The sequence below is a fragment of the Cyrtonyx montezumae genome, unplaced genomic scaffold, assembly GCF_038088225.1.
Source record: "Cyrtonyx montezumae isolate F1298 unplaced genomic scaffold, pur_monq_1.0 scaffold_10, whole genome shotgun sequence".
NCBI classification, from domain to species: Eukaryota; Metazoa; Chordata; class Aves; order Galliformes; family Odontophoridae; genus Cyrtonyx; species Cyrtonyx montezumae.
In genome coordinates, this window is record NW_027071826.1 from 56824009 (window position 1) to 56843197 (window position 19189).

Sequence of the window (19189 nt, forward strand, 5' to 3'; positions counted from 1 at the left end):
AAATTCCGACACTGAATATCTCATCAAGAGGAGAAAGTGCATTAAGAAGAGCATGGCCAGGAGGTCATGGGAGGTGATCCTCCCCCTCTACTCCGCCCTGGTGAGGCCTCACCTGGAGCACTGTGTCCAGTTCCGGGCTCCCCAGTATAAAAAAAGACAGGGATCTCCTCAAGAATCCAGTGGAGGGCTACAGAGATGATAAAGGGCATAGAACACCACCTCCCTTAAGAGGAAAGGTTGAGAGACCTGGGACTGTTCATCCTGGAAAAAAGACTCAGAGGGGATCTGATCCACATCTATAAATATCTGAAGAGTGGGAGGCAAAGAGATGAGGCTGGACTCTTCTCTGCAGTGTGTGGTGATAGGACGAGGGGAAATGGCCACAAACTGAAGCATAGCAAGTTCTGCACAAATATGTGGGAACTTCTTCACAGTGCAGTGACGGAGCAGTGGTACAGGCTGCACAGAGAGGTGGTGGAGTCCCTTTCTCTGGAGACATTCAAGACCCACCTGGATGCCCACCTGGGGTGGGGGGCTGGACTCAGTCATCTCTAGAGGTCCCTTCCAACCCCTACAGTTCTGTGACTGTGAAGTAAACCACTTTTATATTGCATCCACAACACTGCCAGTTTAATTGCAAAATTTGTTTACACATGCCTTCTTTTCAACAGTGTTGCTGGCTGACACAGACTAATGAGAAATACTGCCCAATACTCAGTACATTAAGAGTACCAAAGTAGGGTAGCATTATTGAAACTGCTCAGTAACTATAGCATATATATTAATATACATGCAAAGAGACAGAACATGATTTTTCTCACCTCTTCCTGCATCCTTCTACTTTTATCCTGATGATATGTTAAAGGCCTCCAGCTAAGCTTCTAAGTGATTCTACTAGATCTGAATAAATTCCAGTATGAAAAAACATTTATTCCATTGGAAGCTGACACTGAAGGGACAAGTGCCTATGTTTTTCAAGGCACGTAATCTCATTGGCAAAAGGTTTAAAGTTACTTTTGAAAAATTAAGCAAAATTTCTTAGAATTACAGCCAGCGAAAAACAGTTTGTGTAAGCAGAGGGACTTTTATCTGCTAACATCAATTATTCAACAAATAAGTATTAGAGCAACTCCTTTACTCAAAGATTGCCACAGGAGAACATAAAACTTTCTAAGTCAAGGTATACGGGGTCAACTTAATCTTGCAAATATTTGCTGTGTATATGAGATTCTCCAGCATCCTTATCTCCTAAGCTTAAAGGAGTTATCAAAGTTAAAAGGCAGGATTACAGTTATCAGGCCTGTATTTCAGTTTTAAGAGACTGATTATTGATCAACACAGAGAGAAAACTGACCTGAGTAAGAACCACACAAAAGACTTCCAGCCTAATCAACAATAAACTGAAGTGTTACTTCAGTGAAGAGGTTTCTTTGAACATTTAATCAAACCATCCATTAAGCTGAAGTTATATAAAGCCATATGCAAATATATGTAAAGGAAATTCATACAGATTTCCATTTATTTCATCGGGAGGGATCAGAATTTATTTTAGCTACTACAGTACATTAAGAAAGTAGCTATCTCAACTGTGCCATTCAAAACTTGGAAAAGGGAATTAAAAAGGATGGAACAAAGATTCAGTCAGAAATACGGTAGTAAAGGGTTTACATTATTCACACTTGGATCCAAATCAGAGTAATTTGTAAGATAAATCATTTGTATGTGTGTATAATACTTTTACACAGCAGCTAGTGCTTCTATTATTATATCTGTTTGCTGTTTTCTTTCTCACCCTATTTTTCTTTGACCTTTTCTGTTTATGTTGACTGTTAAATAGTTTCATCCTTTTCAAGCTTAGCATAACCGCTTGTATGCAGTCAGAAGTATAACAAGGTGAATCTTGGTCTCACTGCTTATATCAACATTAACCAGTTCTCATTTGTACAGGAGGAATGCTAATCCAGTTTCCAAAATGAAAGGGTGAGGCCTGAGCCCCTAACCTGTCACAGGTGCTGATTCAGAAATAAGTCATGAACAGTTTGGCAACAAGAGTCCATTTCTCAGGAAGAGAACTGCCTACCATGCACTCTCTTACCTACTCTCTCTGCCATTGGAAGGATGGGTGATGGGGGGAAAGGAAGACAGTTTTGCAAGGAAAACACAGACACGGAGAAGCAATTTAAGCTGGAGCAAAATTTCTGCCTGCTGTGGCAGACACTAGTGACTCTACACAGCAGCTCAGAAGAATTAAGCTGCTTCTTGTGAGTCTAAAAAGATCTGGAGTGGACCTACCCTCTTCTACCCAGAAGGAAACCCATTTGTTACAGAAGTTTTACTGTACAGTAATAAGGAACCACTGAGCTGGGCAGCTGGTTTTCCTTTTTCACCTAGGAAGGAAGAATGCTGTAGCCTGCTGGGATGCAGAGATGATAAATGGTTTCCTTAGGAGGCCTATGTGTGTTCCCACTCTGCTAGCACCTTCTAAAGTAAAAGCTGTTTTGATGGCAAGAATCTGCGTGCAACTAATCGACTGAAAGTAGCTGTGATAATAAGCAAGCTGAAATTGTAAAAAAAAATTACCAGATATTTATCTAGAAAGTCATTCTGCTTGAACACATGCTCAACTTCACTTCAGAACATGGTATTGCATAGAAAGGATTTTGTATCATCATCACAGTGAGGGCTGAACAGTTTTGAGAACCTCTCCACTCATAAACAGCTCCACTTGTTTTTAAAGCAGTGTTTACTTATGTCTCTGTGGCACTGGCCCAACATTCCTCAAGTACATTTTCAATTGTTTCTGCTATTTTTATTTCACAGATTATTATTTTGTGTTTGGCACCACAGAAATAGTACTAGTTGTGTAGTCCTGTTTTCTGCAGAGACTAAAAGGAGTTGTTATCTGCCGTGCCATGTTTCTGTGCCTCTGCTGGAGGTACTGGACATGGTGTGCTACAGGCCAAATATCTTTCTAAATTAAGCTCACAATCTCTCTATTCTTGCTAGTACTGTTCAGTAAATATTAATATGAATAGCTCATCTGCACTGATCAGGTATGGCTTCTGCTGTACTCTTTATTTGTAAGCAAATTCTGAAAGGCCGTCTAAACAGTTTACAATCTAATTGTAATTTTAATCTGTGCTCTTTGTTCTCAGCCCAAACACACTGGAAGGGAGCAATATGTTGCATTCCCAAATGTTTAAATCGAGCCTCACTCATACGGTCTTTTGAATAACACACACAGAAGCTGACCCCTTGAAGCAAGCCCACATCAGTCCTGAATGTATAACAATTATCTATCTATGGATAATTTAGCTTTTAAAAGACACTAAAGCCATCCGTACGAGCCGCTTTCTGGTTTTCAATTAAAAGGCAAAAGATATTTGAGGAACTTCCTAAATGAAGAGGCTAAAGCCTTATGCATAATGCACTAACTGCCACTGTGATTAATTGAGAAACACCACGGCTGTCATCTTGTGAACTCAAGCGTGGTCCCGAGGGAAAAAAAATATTACAATACAAGAAATGATTTTATGAAGTGCCTAATTCTGCAACTAGCCCAAACGCTTCATTTAAATATTGTTTTATATCATTATCACATATATGAAGATATGGGTTCAAATGACAGTTCCTAACTTGTGAATAATTCTTACATCTGCGAGTAGTTCTGTTCTAAATCAGATCATTATAAAAGTATCCCTTGAAGATAAAAACGTGACTGTCTCATTCTAGCTTTGTGACCCACTGTAAAATACTTTCACCAAGACTTTTGTGACTTGTCAACTAGAGATTACAAGAATATTCCTGATAATCATTTGACTGAGCTGTAATTTATGTAAACAATACCTTTCCATTACACAGAAAGCAAGCTCATTTTTAATCAAACCAAATTCATAGAGAAGGATTGAAAGTTTCTTCTTTTTTACATCTATTTCTAACCCGCAGGAAACTAAACACAGATGTCTCCACAAGCACGAGGCCGACGATGAGAAATCACAGTTTTACATATTTGGAAACACCTAAATATAAATAGAGGCATCCTATTCCTCAAGCACTTGCAGATTCACAGCTCTGAAATTGTGTATTTCAACTTGGGTTTCCCTCTCTCCCACCCCACACCCTGACAAATCACCCTTGCCTTCTGAGACCGATAATCCCAGTTGGCTGTAATGACACCTACTGGATGTCAGAACTGATGAACTGCAGACCCTGCTGCTGCTGAGTTTAGCTAGCGTCACTGCCAATGCAACGTTCACCACCACAGCCCTCTCCAGCAGAGCTCCCACCCACTGCAGCTCTTCCTGACTGCTTGGGTCTCGTTTACCCTATGAAGCAATTTCCTGCCTCTTTCAGGCTCATTTCTCAACTCCCAGGTAACAAATTTTCAACCTGATTACAACTAGGCTTGTTTAGCCCAGGCTCTTTTAAAGTCCTTTCATAATCTGAGTTGCTCCACTGCAGCTGCTGTTGAATAAAAGTTATTTATAAACTGCAGAGAAAATCTTCAGATATTTACGAAAGCTATTATGCAAAATAGGAAGATAAACTGCATCTCATGCCATGATTATTGTTTTCACTAGGACCTTGCTGTTTGTTCAGTCTTCTCTGTGAGAGTCCCACAGCTGCATTTTGGTTTTGACTGGGAAAGAATTTAAAGCTGAAGTTCGAATTGCAAATTTAAATCCGTTAAGTAAATACTATTAATTTAAGTCCTAAACATTGCACCTTCTTAAAAGAAAAGCTTGACTACATGATTAGCAACAATTTTAAAATCTGTTCTGGAGAAAGGCTTGCATTACATTTGTGTGCGAGCAGTCCTGGCGGCCCATTTGATATCATAATGAAACTTAGCTTTGATTACATCTGTTTTTACAATTACTGCCCCTAGAGAAAAAGGTGGCACCCAGTGTGATCTCATGGAGGACCAGTGGAGTGCTAGAATGTTTCAGAATCACCTGAGTTCAGGAAGTTTGGAAAGACTCTTGACCAACACGCAGTGGCTGGGGCTCTGGACAGGGAAATCTCAAACAAAAATTCTGACACGAACCTGAGCCTCTCTTGTGAGTTCCTCATTTCAACGGTGGAACAAATGACCACAGATCCAAATGAGAAATACATTACCTAAGTTTATTAGGAACTTAATCATCCAGTTAAGAGACCGAGAATCTTGGATGAACTTCCCTGCAACTTCAGCTCCAGCATTCAGCAGAGGAATTAAAAACATAACAGATTAATGAAACACTGTTAGCAATCACCCACCCATCAGTTAAGTAAAACACTCCTTCTTAAAGTTATTCAAAACAAAATAGAACAAAACAAAAACAAACACAAGACTAAAATTTAACCTGATTGGAAAAAGTTATGCTCTGATAACGAACAAACTCTAAAGTTTGCCTGGAGTTGATATCTGCAGTAAGATTCTTAGCTTTTAAAGAAGATGAATTCAGTAGTTGGAATAAAACACAAATTATAAACACTTAATACTGGATATCTGAGTACAGTGTTCTGTGAGAGTTAATGAGAAGAGAAAAACTTTGTCTCAGCCAAGAAAAGAAGCTGGAACTATAGCCATTTACAATCTGTGGAAGAAAGTCATAAAGACACTGTCAATAGCTATTGATTTTAAAAGAGGATAAGACATAAATAAGATATGCACACACACACTACATTCATTCCTACCAATAGTGCATTGCAGAAGTATTTCAGCTATCTCCATATCATGTCCAACGTGACAATAGAAGGACATCAAGGAACCTTTTTATTACATTATATACTCTCTGCCTGGAAAGGATAAACTCTGGACTCAGCAGCTACCTATGATTCTTAATGTTAGATTTCTTTCAACACCACCTACTATTCAGGATACTTGAACATATTTGTAGAATTCCTCTCACAACATTTAACAAAGAACTTTTCAACATCTCAGCTCTCGAAAAGTAACCTCAACCCATGAAAACCCCAAAAAACAGTGCAAAATAAACAAAGCCCAACAGGCAGAAGGTATGCATGAGAAGAGTAGCTTTCTAATTAAATCCCTCACCATTTTACGCCATGTATGACAAATAAGCAAAGCCCAGCTGACGCCTCCGTAAGTAAGCTGTTCAAAAAGCATTACAGACAAGTAAGTAATGAAGCAACTATTTTTGTTTTGCATGAGATCAGCGCAGAACAATTAAACTCAAATGCATGAAGCAATTGAATCAAAAAGTTTAGTCTGCACCGGGCTCCTCCCTCCTTTGCATTTCTGGAATATGTATCTCAAAAGCAGCAATTCAGACTGGTTACCTGCTGAAAACCACCTGGAGGGCCAGCAACTGGACAGTGCATGGCACCATGCAGCACAGTACACTTAGTGGATACCTCTGCATCCATGCTCAAAGGCAGTCTTTCCCAGCACTAGACGACGTTTAGCCTCACCTTTAAGCTTTCAGACACTAAAGGACAGGCTTTGTTTTCTCCCTCAACGTCAGGAACCAGCCATTTTACAGCATCTGCACTCAACATGGTCTTTAAGACGGTTGTCTGAGACTATCCTTCCACCTGACAAACAGCCTGAACCAAAGCCTGGTGTAAGAGACAAAAGGTGGACTGAGCTCCCTATTTACCTCCTTCTCTGAGGTAAGGCTCTCAGTCCCTGGCTCATAACTACGCAGTGGCAGAGGCTCAGATCAGAACCACCAATCATGCTACAAGGTAAGCTTCTCCCTTTTTTTTCTCCAGTAAGAAACATACTGGAGCATAGATTTGAAGTCCTGAAGTAGCCCTTGTCATCACCCAATCTGAACTTCCATGTAATACAGCCCATTAAATTAAACCAAGCTATCCACGCATCAAGACTCAAATATTCTGGACACGAAGAGCAAAAATAGAGATAAAGTATTCTCAGTGTTAGCACATCACCTACAATGGAATCACATTTTTTGGTGAGCAACAGGAAGACTCAATACAGTAGCTGTTAGCCCAAGGAAAGCACAAGGATTTTTAAAAGCTTGATGATATACTTGCCTTTTTACAGATGTGGAAACTGAAACTCAGAGGCATCAAAGTTAGCCATGGAGAAGTTCATATGTGATTAAAAGCAAGCAAAACATACATGCACTGATGAAAGTCTACAAAACAGGGTTAAAGCAAGATTTGTGTGCTACGCAGGCATTGCCTGTGTTTTACCAAAGTCACTACACAGCCAACATAAAACAGCATTTCTGAGACTCACCCCCTAACTTTTCATCCAAGGAAGCTGTTACTTATTTTACTTACATTAATTTGATTTGTATTCTTGCAGATGAACAAGACAGTGGTGGGAAAACAAACTGTATATTTTTTCACAGAAGTAACTAGCAAAGTTACAGAAAGAAAGCACGTGTTTTATTCCATAGGAGGCTCCACATGGCTGTGTAACCCAGCTATATTTCTGAGGTTAAATGATGCAAAGATAAAAAGCTGACTTGGTGAAACAAAGGTAAATAGCAATCCAGATGCTCTCATTCTTATTCTGAAGTTATTGCCATCAGCTCTGTGACCAACACATTTCACAGCTTGTGAGTTTGCAACATCATAAATTAAGGCAGTAAGAGAGAAAGTATAGTCCTATAAACCTTTGAGAGAGCTTGCTTTATTTATATCCCAATTAGGGACATCACAAGCACTCTAAAGTTTATTAAGTATCGGAACTCAGAATAAGAATCTGGATCTCAAATCAGTAATGTTTATATTTCTGATGACCTGAATTACTAAGTATTCAGACCACTTCACAGTTTCACACAAAGAACTACATTTCATTCTTTGCCCTTCTTACAAATAGAATGATGGTCACCAGGTACAAAAAAACTGTGCACACTTCACAAAAAAAAAAAAACAACACAAGAAGTTAATGCTTGCAAGGAAATAGAACAATCTGTCCTTTTCAGAGGCTTTTTTAAGCATTCCTGCCTACCAACTGAGAGCAAACTAATAAAAAATAAATCTACAATTGTTCCCTAATGAGTTCCCAAAGAGTTTAAGATTTCCTGAATCCTCCCCGGAAGCCATAGCAAACTACACCTAATACCTAAGGGCTAAATTCATACATGGGTGCTCTTCTGAAGGAGCTCGTCCTTCTGTGTGAGGTGTACCAATGTGACATGGATGTGGAGCGTCATGGTCTTGATCTACAAATACTATTCCCTTGCATGTATTCTGTGTACTAAGGAAAATGCAACACCTCTGACTTTCCATTATCTAGTGCTTGCAGTCAGTCTACTCTAATTCATAAAAGTCCTTCTCTAGGAAAGGTAATATTTAATGACATTAAACTGCACTAAAAATATTTGTGACAACTGTCAAATTCATTTAAAAAAAATCATTAGGGTCAGCGTAACGGCAATAAATACAAAATTAATAGCAAGAGGTTTCTTTTAAGGTTACATTAAAATAACAATTGGGATCTGTCTGGATCTGACAAAATCCAGGGAACTAGCTACAGCCACAATTTGTCCTTAATTTCTTTGAGCCCAGATGAGAAAGACACTAAACAATCCATATTTTTTATTCATAGCACTCTGTATGCTGGAGTAGTGGAAGTGGTCACAGAATTGAATTTAGGATTCTCGGTCAGGCAGTTAGGTTTTGTTTGCCTTACAGCTGTCCTTGGGCAGGTTACTATCCTGATCCCTTTAGTAAATTTGGGAAAGCCACGCTGAATTCTTCCCACAGCTCTCACGAGGCACAGAAGGCAATACACTGCAGCACAGCACTACTGCTTTCAGTGCTGCCAGCAGTGCCTACTTGGACAAATTAAAGCACAGACTTTACATTTAAGCCCTGATTTCCTGCTTTGCCCACTTTTGTCATTTCTTGTATACCCTAGGCCTTAGGAATATGCTCTGGTTCAGAGAAAAAGACAGAACTTCAACAATGCTGCAGTGCTTAGGATTACCAGAAAAAAATCACATTTTTCCTCTTCAATGGACTTTTATACATTGTTAGAAATACAAAAAGCCTCAGACTTCCAAACTAAAGCACATTAAATCTGGAATAGGTTTGAAGTGTGTTTGAAGAATATCAATCACTTGATCTAAAATGCCCCAATGAACTTCTGGTTTGGAATTCGTGTGCCAAGCTCATAGCTTCATATTTTGAAAACAAAACGCCAGCAATTTCAAGGACACGAGGTTGAATCCCATCTCTCTTAGCTAAACTGAAAACAGGAAGACAGGTAAAACTTTTTTTTTTCCCTTCAAAATATACATCAGAATCTTTTCCCAATTAGACAAAATAAACCATCGTGACAAGGCTTTAAAGTGCATCTTAAAATTGTATTTTTGTTACTTAGATCTCAGAGACAAGAAAGAAGAATCGTGTCTCAGAATTTATTCAGCATTGCTAATTAAACTCATACCTCGAGGCCCGGGAAGCACTAAAGCACTGGAGTGTAACAGGGAAAATTAGTGATTTGAATAGGAGAATCATGAACTTTGGAAAAGAAAACATTACCCATCGGTGGAGCTCACAAAATAACCTCTTCCAGAAATTAAATAAGATTAATGAAGGTGAAGTCAAGAAAAACAACAGCTTTCAAAAGTCCTCATGTCTCATTTGCTAAAGAGCACAAAATAAAATAGCACTAAAAGTCTTTACCATGCATACATATGTTTCACACAAAAAATAGGGAAGCAAATTTTATAGATCTCATTATATTGTGCATTAAAGAAAAAAACCTTTCGTTTTTTCAGTTTTTAAAAAAATTAATCCTTTAATTGTAATTAATAAGTATTTCTTAGCCCTTCGGTCCAAGATTCATCCCTCCATATTTTGTCAGGCCTTGCTTAACACTGTTTTCCTGGAGGTTTCATTGCTACCAGTAGCATTCTACATTCAGTGAACAAACTGTCCATCCTTCCCAAGTTACTGCTGAAGAGACTGAGTACTGGAGCACCCAGAGCACAACGTCCCAGGGCACTGCTCCCCTGCTTTTCAGTGAACACAGTGTGCAGTCAGCAGGTCAGGTGCATCTCACCTGCACACAAGACCAGGACTTCTGAGAACAGCAAAGCTCAGACTATGGTGGAACAAAGAAAATGCAAAACAGTATCTGATAGAGATACATCTCTCTGTGTGCCACTCACAGCTTGCTTGTTAATACTGACTTCCTAAAGCAACGACTTTCCAAGGCAACACAGGAATTTCCAAAGACTTGCCTCCTCCTGTAAGCAAGCCACGTGAGATTGTGGTTACTTAGCCCAGCGCAATGCTGTGACCCACGGTGTCACAAGCCAATGATGCTGAAACATTCACACAAATGTAAACTACACAGATGTCAGTAGGGAGCTACAGAGAAATCTGAATAATCATTGGTAACTATGGAATTTAATTGCTGTAACTATTACAGCAGGGTTACAGAACCTTCTACTTCACTAAACAACGAATAAATAGCCAGCATACATGGCTGTAACACAGATGCATCTGATATAATCCACACTCCTGTACTTTACAGCTTATCTGTAAACATTGATTTCAATGAGGATGGGATATGAAATTCCAGTCTTCTATTGTAATCCTTTTAAAATGGGGGAGAAAAGAGCTATATGACTTCTTAGAGTAATAAACAAAATACCCCAGACAAAGTCATCTAGTCAGTTGCATTATTCAGATTCTTGTTTTTTTTCCTTGTAACACTACATAGGGTCTACAGCACGTCCTGAGGCTCAGTTCCTCTACCAAGCACTTGTAGTTTGCCTAACAGTCCTACAGTAGAGAGGCAAGACCGAACATGGGGTACCTTAGTCCTCCTCACCTTCTCCAGTCCTTCAGTGCACCTTGCTAGAAACTGTAAGAGGAAACATAAAAATAAGGAGCCAAGGACAGGCCTTACCAATAATCTAATGTGGTGGCCAATCCCCTTAGACTAACTAATTCTGGCTGCAGCAAAACACGCCTTAACAGATTAAGGGATGCAATTAGGCTTAGCCACATTATGATGGATGTCACACAGCCACACAAGTGGCTGTTCTTAAATCACAGTGCTTAAAACCTACTCTGAGAGTAGAATGCACCCTGGCCAAGAGCAGGACTAATCTGCTTGTGGCCAACAGATGTATCTGATTATAGGGGAGCAACACAATAAAAAGCACAGCAATAAGAGCAGAGTAGCAAGGTCCTAAACTGCAACAAACGAGGGCTTGCTTATACACAACAGCCACCAGAGGAAAAAAAAGAGAAGGAAAAAAACCATACATACCTTCTGAAGGCCTCAGATACACAGGGACCACCAGCAAGAAACACCCTCAACTCCAGCCCTTAAATGAGGCCTGGAAATGGATGGATTTTGGCTCCACCCCTTCTGGTCACTCAAGTAAATTGCATGCACCTGAGTTCCCCTGGGTTGGCCCTGCCTTCCCACCAGGTGCCCCATCACTGGTTCAGGCTGTGACTCAGCATTTCTGCTACAAGGTGTCACTCTCACAGACAAGTCTGGCTTATTATGCAATCGAGCCATGCTTTGATATATTTTATGATGGTTTCTTAGGGAAAGATTTCAGATCTGGAGTCCCCAGTAACAGCAGCACTTCCCACCAGTTGCCTGTGTGGAACTGCAGTTCTTCACAGTAGGGCATCTATCTTTTCACTAGTGCATGCATGAATCCATACACTCAGAAGCCTGTAACTTAGAAACAATTCATCTCTAGCAACAAAAGACTTTCTTTTTTCAGGAAAAGGAAGTTATCTAGCTTTACACCAGGGACTAGCTTTCAGATATGAAACCACACAGTGATACATGAGACCATAACCCTATCACTTTTGTGACAAGAGTATTACTGCAGTAAAAGTGCATCAGCTCTTGAAATCCTGCACTGTTTAGTGATCTGCTCCAAAGAGGTTCTGCAGAGATCCATTACCACTAGAGGCCATGGTCTCAAGTGAGCAGCAAAGCATAGAAATGTTTTCCAACATAAAAACTTCCCAACATAAGTTACCTGTGATTTTCTACTGAGAAACACTTACTTTGCAGAACACCTTAATATCACAAATACAAGGTTTGAAAGAAAAAAGCAATTGGAAGTAAACTTCTGAAACTATCCAGTAGCACTCTTCAGTATCTAATCATGCTACAAAGTCACAGCAATGAGTAAGCAAAGCTCTCCTGGGCGACATATGGTCAAAGCTGCACATACTCTAGTGGTGCTTATTTCTCAGCAGAACGAGAAATACCCCTTGCTTCACTGTGTCACTTTCTGTTTATAGTACATGGCACACTTGACAGAAGATGCTCACAAGCTTACAGAAATAACAAATGATGTGGGCACAGCTCAAATTTTGACATAGGAAGTTACTGTTTATGAAATAAGTAACTTTCTCTTCATTAGCTCTGTTTCTCTGACTAGTTCACATGCAGATATTTACACTGAACAGAGATCAATCTCATCCTCAGGGTCTGAACATGAAGCATTTCTTTCTAGAGAGTCCAAGTTCACACTACTCCTTGAGATTCACCGAGTAGTCTTACTAAAGCTTGGCTACAAGGCTGGTATGGTCCTTAATCGTGTCATTTTTTGATGTACTTTTTAGAAGTGCTTTAGAGAAGTACAGCACCCATAGTTTTACTATTTGGAATTCTTTGCATGTGTTTAAAAAAAAAAAAAAAAAGGAAATGTTTTTAAATCCAGCAGAGATGCGAAACATTACAAGGTTATAAGTTCTGCTCAGTTTCAACTCCTGCAAACACAGGAAGGAGCACTGAGAAGTGAGTATGGTATAGAGCAGTTAATTAAAGAATTAGCAGGCTATAAAATGCTGTGTGATGGGAGGTATCCAATTCAAATATTTGCATGAAGGAATAAGAGAAACGGTTGCTTTTTCGTTAAATTTAGACCCTGGTGTGGTCTAACACAGCCTGGAGGTAACAAAAGCTTGCAATCTGCTGTGCATGTAAAGGCACAAATTTCTTGACAGCGTTAAGTTCACGTGGTTTTGTGAAGACATTTCCCAGACAAGAAGGACAACGCAACACTGTGTACTCTAAAACAGCAAAGATAACACGAAGGGTAGTATCGGCACCAATTTAAGCTATGGAAACAAGACACTGCTCCTAAATAAATGAGATTTATCACAAAAGCTGACCACAAAGAAAGAAAGTGATAGTTATGCACAGGTCATTCGAAATGTGTAGCTCATATAATGATATACTGTAACTTTTAAAAGGGGAAGTTAAAAAGCAAAAGTTAGCCGTGCATTTAAATGGTTAAGAAGTTTCTGAACTTTTCTCTTTCCTAAGAAAAGATGTCTCAGGTTGCAGCGACTCTGAAAAGAATGGTTTTCAATCATTTGAGTACTTTTAAAGAGGGCATTTCTAACTGAGCTGCACATTAGTATGTCCTTGAGGACAGAGCAAGATAAATACACATCACATATCACTGTATTGTTAGAATTAAACAGCGAGGGAGAATAATACTGGTAGTGTAATTCCTAGTGAGAGAGATTCTTCAGAAATGGAAAGCTGCACTGTTTTAGAGCTAACTCTACTCTCTTCTGAGACTTGCAAAATAGTAGCATGCTGAACTTCTGGTACCTTAGAGAGGGATATATCCTTCAAAATCTTTTACTCGAGAGAACCTATGGGACCATTTCTCATAGAGAAGGTCAGAGCCACAGACTGATTACAAGTATGAAAAGATTTCTTGATGAGGAGAGGCAGTCACAATAAGGACTATACAGCTCAGAGAATTGTTGTGCAAGACGATATTCAGCAAATGCATATTAAATATTGAAAGATACAGAGGAACCAGGCACTCTGCGCATTGTCTGTGTTATAACTTAGCTTTAATGAAAGAAAGTCAAACAGCACATAATTAACTAGTGAAACCTGGAGTTGGAATAGCATTTCAAAACATTATATACTTCCCGTTCACTTTGAAGCAGATATTTGTCAATACTTTCTACAGTGCATCTTTCATTTTTTAATAAATTTATAATTGAAAATACTCCAAAGATGATGTAATTCCATGGATCAGCTAAGGATTTCTTACCATGCTGATGTGGTAATCAGTGACAGATTATAAAAACATTCAATGTCTTATTAAAGAAGGAAAGTATGTTTATATTTCATGGCACGTCAAACAGTGGCTGAGGAGGGACAAGAAAGAACCTTTCCACTCCTTTTCTTTCCCCTGTCCTCCATGGACAGCTTGTTCTGACATCCTGCTCTGGAGGCCCTTCCATCACCCTCCAAATTGTCTCTCAGCAGTCCAGATCACATGTAGCATGCCAGACTACGTGATGCAGTGTGACATATTATATGGTAATGCTTTTATAAAACTGAAAGCATTTACAGAACACATTAATAAGGTTTTCTTTAGAGACTTCCTCTTCAAATTGAAGATTACACTACTATTTGCAGTGCAGATGGTCACCAGAATGGAATTTAACTGTCTTACTCATGTCAGAAATATTGCCATATCTTGAACATTTAACAAGACTTCCATAGATTTTATAAGGGTCAAAGGCTGGGAAAGGCTTCTAAGGTACTTTTAAGACAATGCCTCCATTCCACTTACATGGGCCTTTTTTGACACCTCATACCATGTAGTTCTTGATATGCTTTCCTTAAGGTAGAGAATCCATTCAGTGATGCACAACTTCTCCAACAGGTCTGTGAGCTTTTCACATTTCACACGGCCTCAGATTCTCAGCTACTTTGAATGCTTTTGGTGCATTAATCAGCCACTGACTCGAGCTGCAAGAACTGCACAGAGCACGGTACTGAGTGGCAAAGCAACAGTACGATGAACTCTCATGATACTGTGTACTTGGGGACATTATTATGATGTCCAGGTGAGCTGTTACAGAATTCCTCCTACTTGGCAAGAGATTCCTCCCTCAAAATTTTCTCACTCAAAACGCTCCTTTTAAAAGCAGTGAGCTCCTTCTCAGTTTAGACTAACTTCCCCTTCCATTCTTCTTCTTCCGAGACCAATTCTTCATAGACTATGTGAATATGACCATTTCCTTTTTCACTGGAAACCTAGAAAGGCCAACATCATTTGCTTGTGTAGGAACAAAGGGAGACTATGCCATTTCCCTAAAAGAAATAACTTCCCCTTAGTACAGCACAGCATGCTGGTTGCTGTGTTGCTTGCCATTGCTAGCTGAGCAACGTAGTAATTTCTTATATTATTCTTACCTCAAACTACTGCATTCTAGTCCTACAATAGTTCAAGTGTGAGTACTCAATACTGGTTTTAAGTATCAAAATCGTTCAGCCGGACAACGAACTCGCTGAGTCCAGGGGGAAAAGCAGCAATGGTACTGAATGAAGACCAGAAGGCTACAAGGAAATTGGTCTTGAAAGCAAGGTTTTGCAGAGTAAGCATCAGATAGCAATCACATGGAAATCATTCTGCATAAATCTTTAAGAAGATTTAAATGTAAGCTTACACGAGATGAGTATGTACATGCATACACATAGATGTAACATAGGAAGTCTCTAGATAACATGCAGAAATGATAACTATCACTGCCTAAAAACCACTACAGATTAATAAAATAATTTGAACAGATCCTGATCTGCCCGAGAGTACACAGTTCTGACAGATCCCTCAGTACAGATGGTGGGAGTGAAACGTATCCACACAATAATCACATCCTTACCAAAATTGAAAACGTATGTGAAAGTCACGGTGGTCTAGCAAAAATATAAACTCATAAACGATTTCTTGATTTGGTGTCATCATTCATTTCTTTCATTTGAGAAATCAGTTTTAGTAGGACATACAAAGATTGATGGCTTTTTCATAAAAGGATATTTTATGAAACAGTGAAATGTAGCATATTTCTACCTGATAAATGCAGAGACCTGTAAACTTTGAACCCACGTTGGCCTTTGTTGCTCATGACCCTGTTTAAGTGATTTATTTTCTTTTAACAACTGAAGTCTGCAGGAGGTAGAATATACTGTGTAGATCTTTAATTCTGTTGAAAATTTAACAGTTTAAACACAGAATGGCTGACATTAGAAGACCTATTACTGAAAAGTCATATTATCTTCATTTCAGTATCCCTTTTAGGAGCAATATTTATGGGCAGAGAAGATGCATAATTTATGAAAACAACCTGGTAGGTTGCTGCAGAGCATTGGAGGAGCTGGCATCGTTGGCTCCACATTGGGGTGTCTGGTATACTGCATCAAAACTACAGACTCTGGAATCCTGGCACATGCAAAGGTATAAAATCAGGAAAAGTGCCTGTTTGCTGGAACATCTTGATGGAACTGAGTAGTTCCAGCCCTTGTGAAACATATGGATTTAAAGATCGTTCACTGCTTTTACTTATATTTTGCCAGCACGCAACAAAGTCAAAATAGCATCATTAGCATGTTTTCTACTCTTTCATGTGGAGTTCATTGCAGAAATTAAATTGTCCTCTACAGTGTGATGGTAACCATCATCTTGAGTCCAAGTTTTCCATACAGAGACATTCAGAACAGTGGGGGTTCAAGTCAGGATGTTTCCTCAGTAGTGTACTATACTACTGCTCTAATACTCTTCCATTAGATGAGCCTACAGAATCTTACCAGGCTTTAATGTGACTCTCAGCATTCCCATATAGCACCCAATGCTCCATCTTCTAAAATTAAACTGATATGATCAAAGACACAAATGTTTCTGCTTTTTTTAATTCTGTTTTGAAGCCGCACATTCGCTGAACAAGCTTCCTAGGGTAAGCAAATTCTGTGTTTGTGAAACATACCAGGAATAGATGGTGCTGTAACACAAATATTGAATTCGTAAAGCTCCCCTACTTTTCTTTGCTCTTCATTATTAGAAATAAATCTTATGAAGCAGATAAAAGTATTACAATTAATCTCACCTGAATGGAAACAGTATGTATTACTCTTTTCAGTACAAGAGAAACTGGCTTTGACTAGAGTGGCAGCAACTGGCAAACTGATTTTATAGATTTGATTTATTGAATATTAGGAAATAAACTTTTTTAATAACAACTCCATTTAAGTATTCATTAAAATGGAATTAGTACAAGCAGGGCCAGATTCTCATATCCATATTCTTGTCAGACAGCATTTTATTACACAAAAGTCCCACTGACATCGGTGGGATTACCTGTAAAAGTCTGTTCAGCATGAGTGAGAACGCAGAGTTTGCTGCTAAGAGGGTACAAAGGGCTACAGAGTTCTTAGGTACACCTCCCCAACCCTGTAACTGCCCCCACAACACCCCTTAGCAATGACCAGAGCAGTATGCAGCTGTGTGCCTAAGACTCCTCATCTATATTGGTGTGTGCCAACCAAAATCCTCACTCACTTCATCCCTGCCCCAGCTATATGGGACTTGAAACGAGCATCCTCATCCTCACAAAGGAAATTCCCAAAGATTAATTATTTTCCTTTAGACTTTGTGCTGAAGATGTTTATCTTCATAGTTCTTTTAGTTTGAGCAATAGTTGGGGAACTCAGGAATGCATAGCACACATGGCCTTAAAGAGCTCTATGAAGAGATAATCCGATTTGCAAGAAAAATCACTCAGAAGGAAATAAAAATAGGGTGATACAGTAGTGGATCTTATTAAAGGATGAAATGCTTTAAATCACACAGCTGAAGAGATTACCATTTTGTGCTTTTGTTTTGCATGCTCCTGATTTAAATGTATATAAACAAATTACAATAAACTCATGAGATGGCACAGAGAACTGGCTTATTTATTAACACTGACAATGATTAGGAAAAGCATAGCAATTTTTCCACACATACCCCCAAATGCTCCTCAAACTGAGTTTGATTACCTTTCTTTATTCAATAATATCTTCCTTCAATATTTATCTTTCTTCAATAATTATCTTTCTTTATTCAATAATCTCTAAACATAACGAGCTAGGGAGAAGGCTGATAAATTTGGCCTTTATATGTAAAGTAACGATGTATGAACAATTGGTGATGACCTTAATTTAGCCTTCACTCAAAATTCTTGGCAATGAATTTTGGAAAGTAACCTTTAGCACATGCTGTGCTTTTATGTTTTCGTTACATACACGGCCATATGTGAAATGCTACTCCTTGACTGGGTGAGCATAGGTAGAATGCAGTCCTGGACTTGTGTCTCATCAGTCACCGTGCACACAGCCCTTCCCCCTCTACAGAAACTGCTGCTTCTGTACAACTGCTTAGTAGAAAACCAATTTGCCAATACAGAAACAAACACAGTCAAAGCCAATTTCTTTAATATTTCTTTAAAATCTCAAAAAAGGTCTTTTTTCTGCAGGTATAATTCGTATACAAACTAATTTTTTTTGTTTGTTTGTTTAACTTTGGTGTAAAAACTAGCCAACACAAAGGGTTTCTATTGTATAGTTCTCAAAGGTCAGAGTTGAAAGCTTAAACTTCAGGTTCTACTGAAATAAAGGCACTGTGCTTCGCTAAGTTATGCTATTATCCCTGGTTATAATCTTCAGTGACTTCAGAAATAATTGCTCTGCTTAAACAAAAAGGAAGTCTGATTCTAATTTGCTATCTAGATCTACATTCTTATATTCTTTTTATAGATTTTTGAACAACTTATCACTGGCATCTTCCTTCACTCAAACATAAGTGAAAGTTTTATCTTACTTGGGATATCACAAAAATAATTTATGACTAAGGAAACAAAACCTTTTGTCTCACAATATATTTCTTTGAGACAGCTGTAGTATTTCACTGAAAGCACAAAAGCCGTGATGGTCTGGACTGCAATCAACCATTTTTAATAGGAAATTTTTACAGACTTTTAATAAGATCTCCTAGCATAATTTATGAGGAGAGGTTTTGAAGTGAAGAGGCATTGTTTGGCAAAGTGTTCTTCCTCTAATCTCAGGAAATTTAAATAATCGAGCACTCATTTCCTCTAAACTTAGGATTTATCCTAAAAAAATGGTTAAGAAAAACACCTGCTACACTAGCAGCAAAATAAGTGCATCTAGGCCCCAGACAAAATGTATTTCTAATGGCTATTCAAAGGCAAAATATTTCATGTCAGAGCAAATTATTATTCAGAATAAGAACAACGCAGTATTTTCCTGTTCAATTCAGAACATTTAAAAAATACTTTGAACGTAGATAGCATGCCAGTCAGCATCACTGCAGGTTAGCTGGTTTAACTCCAGTAGTTCAAAACAAGCAGGCAAACAATTCATGAACAGTTGATAAGAGAAGTAGAGAAGCACCCAAAG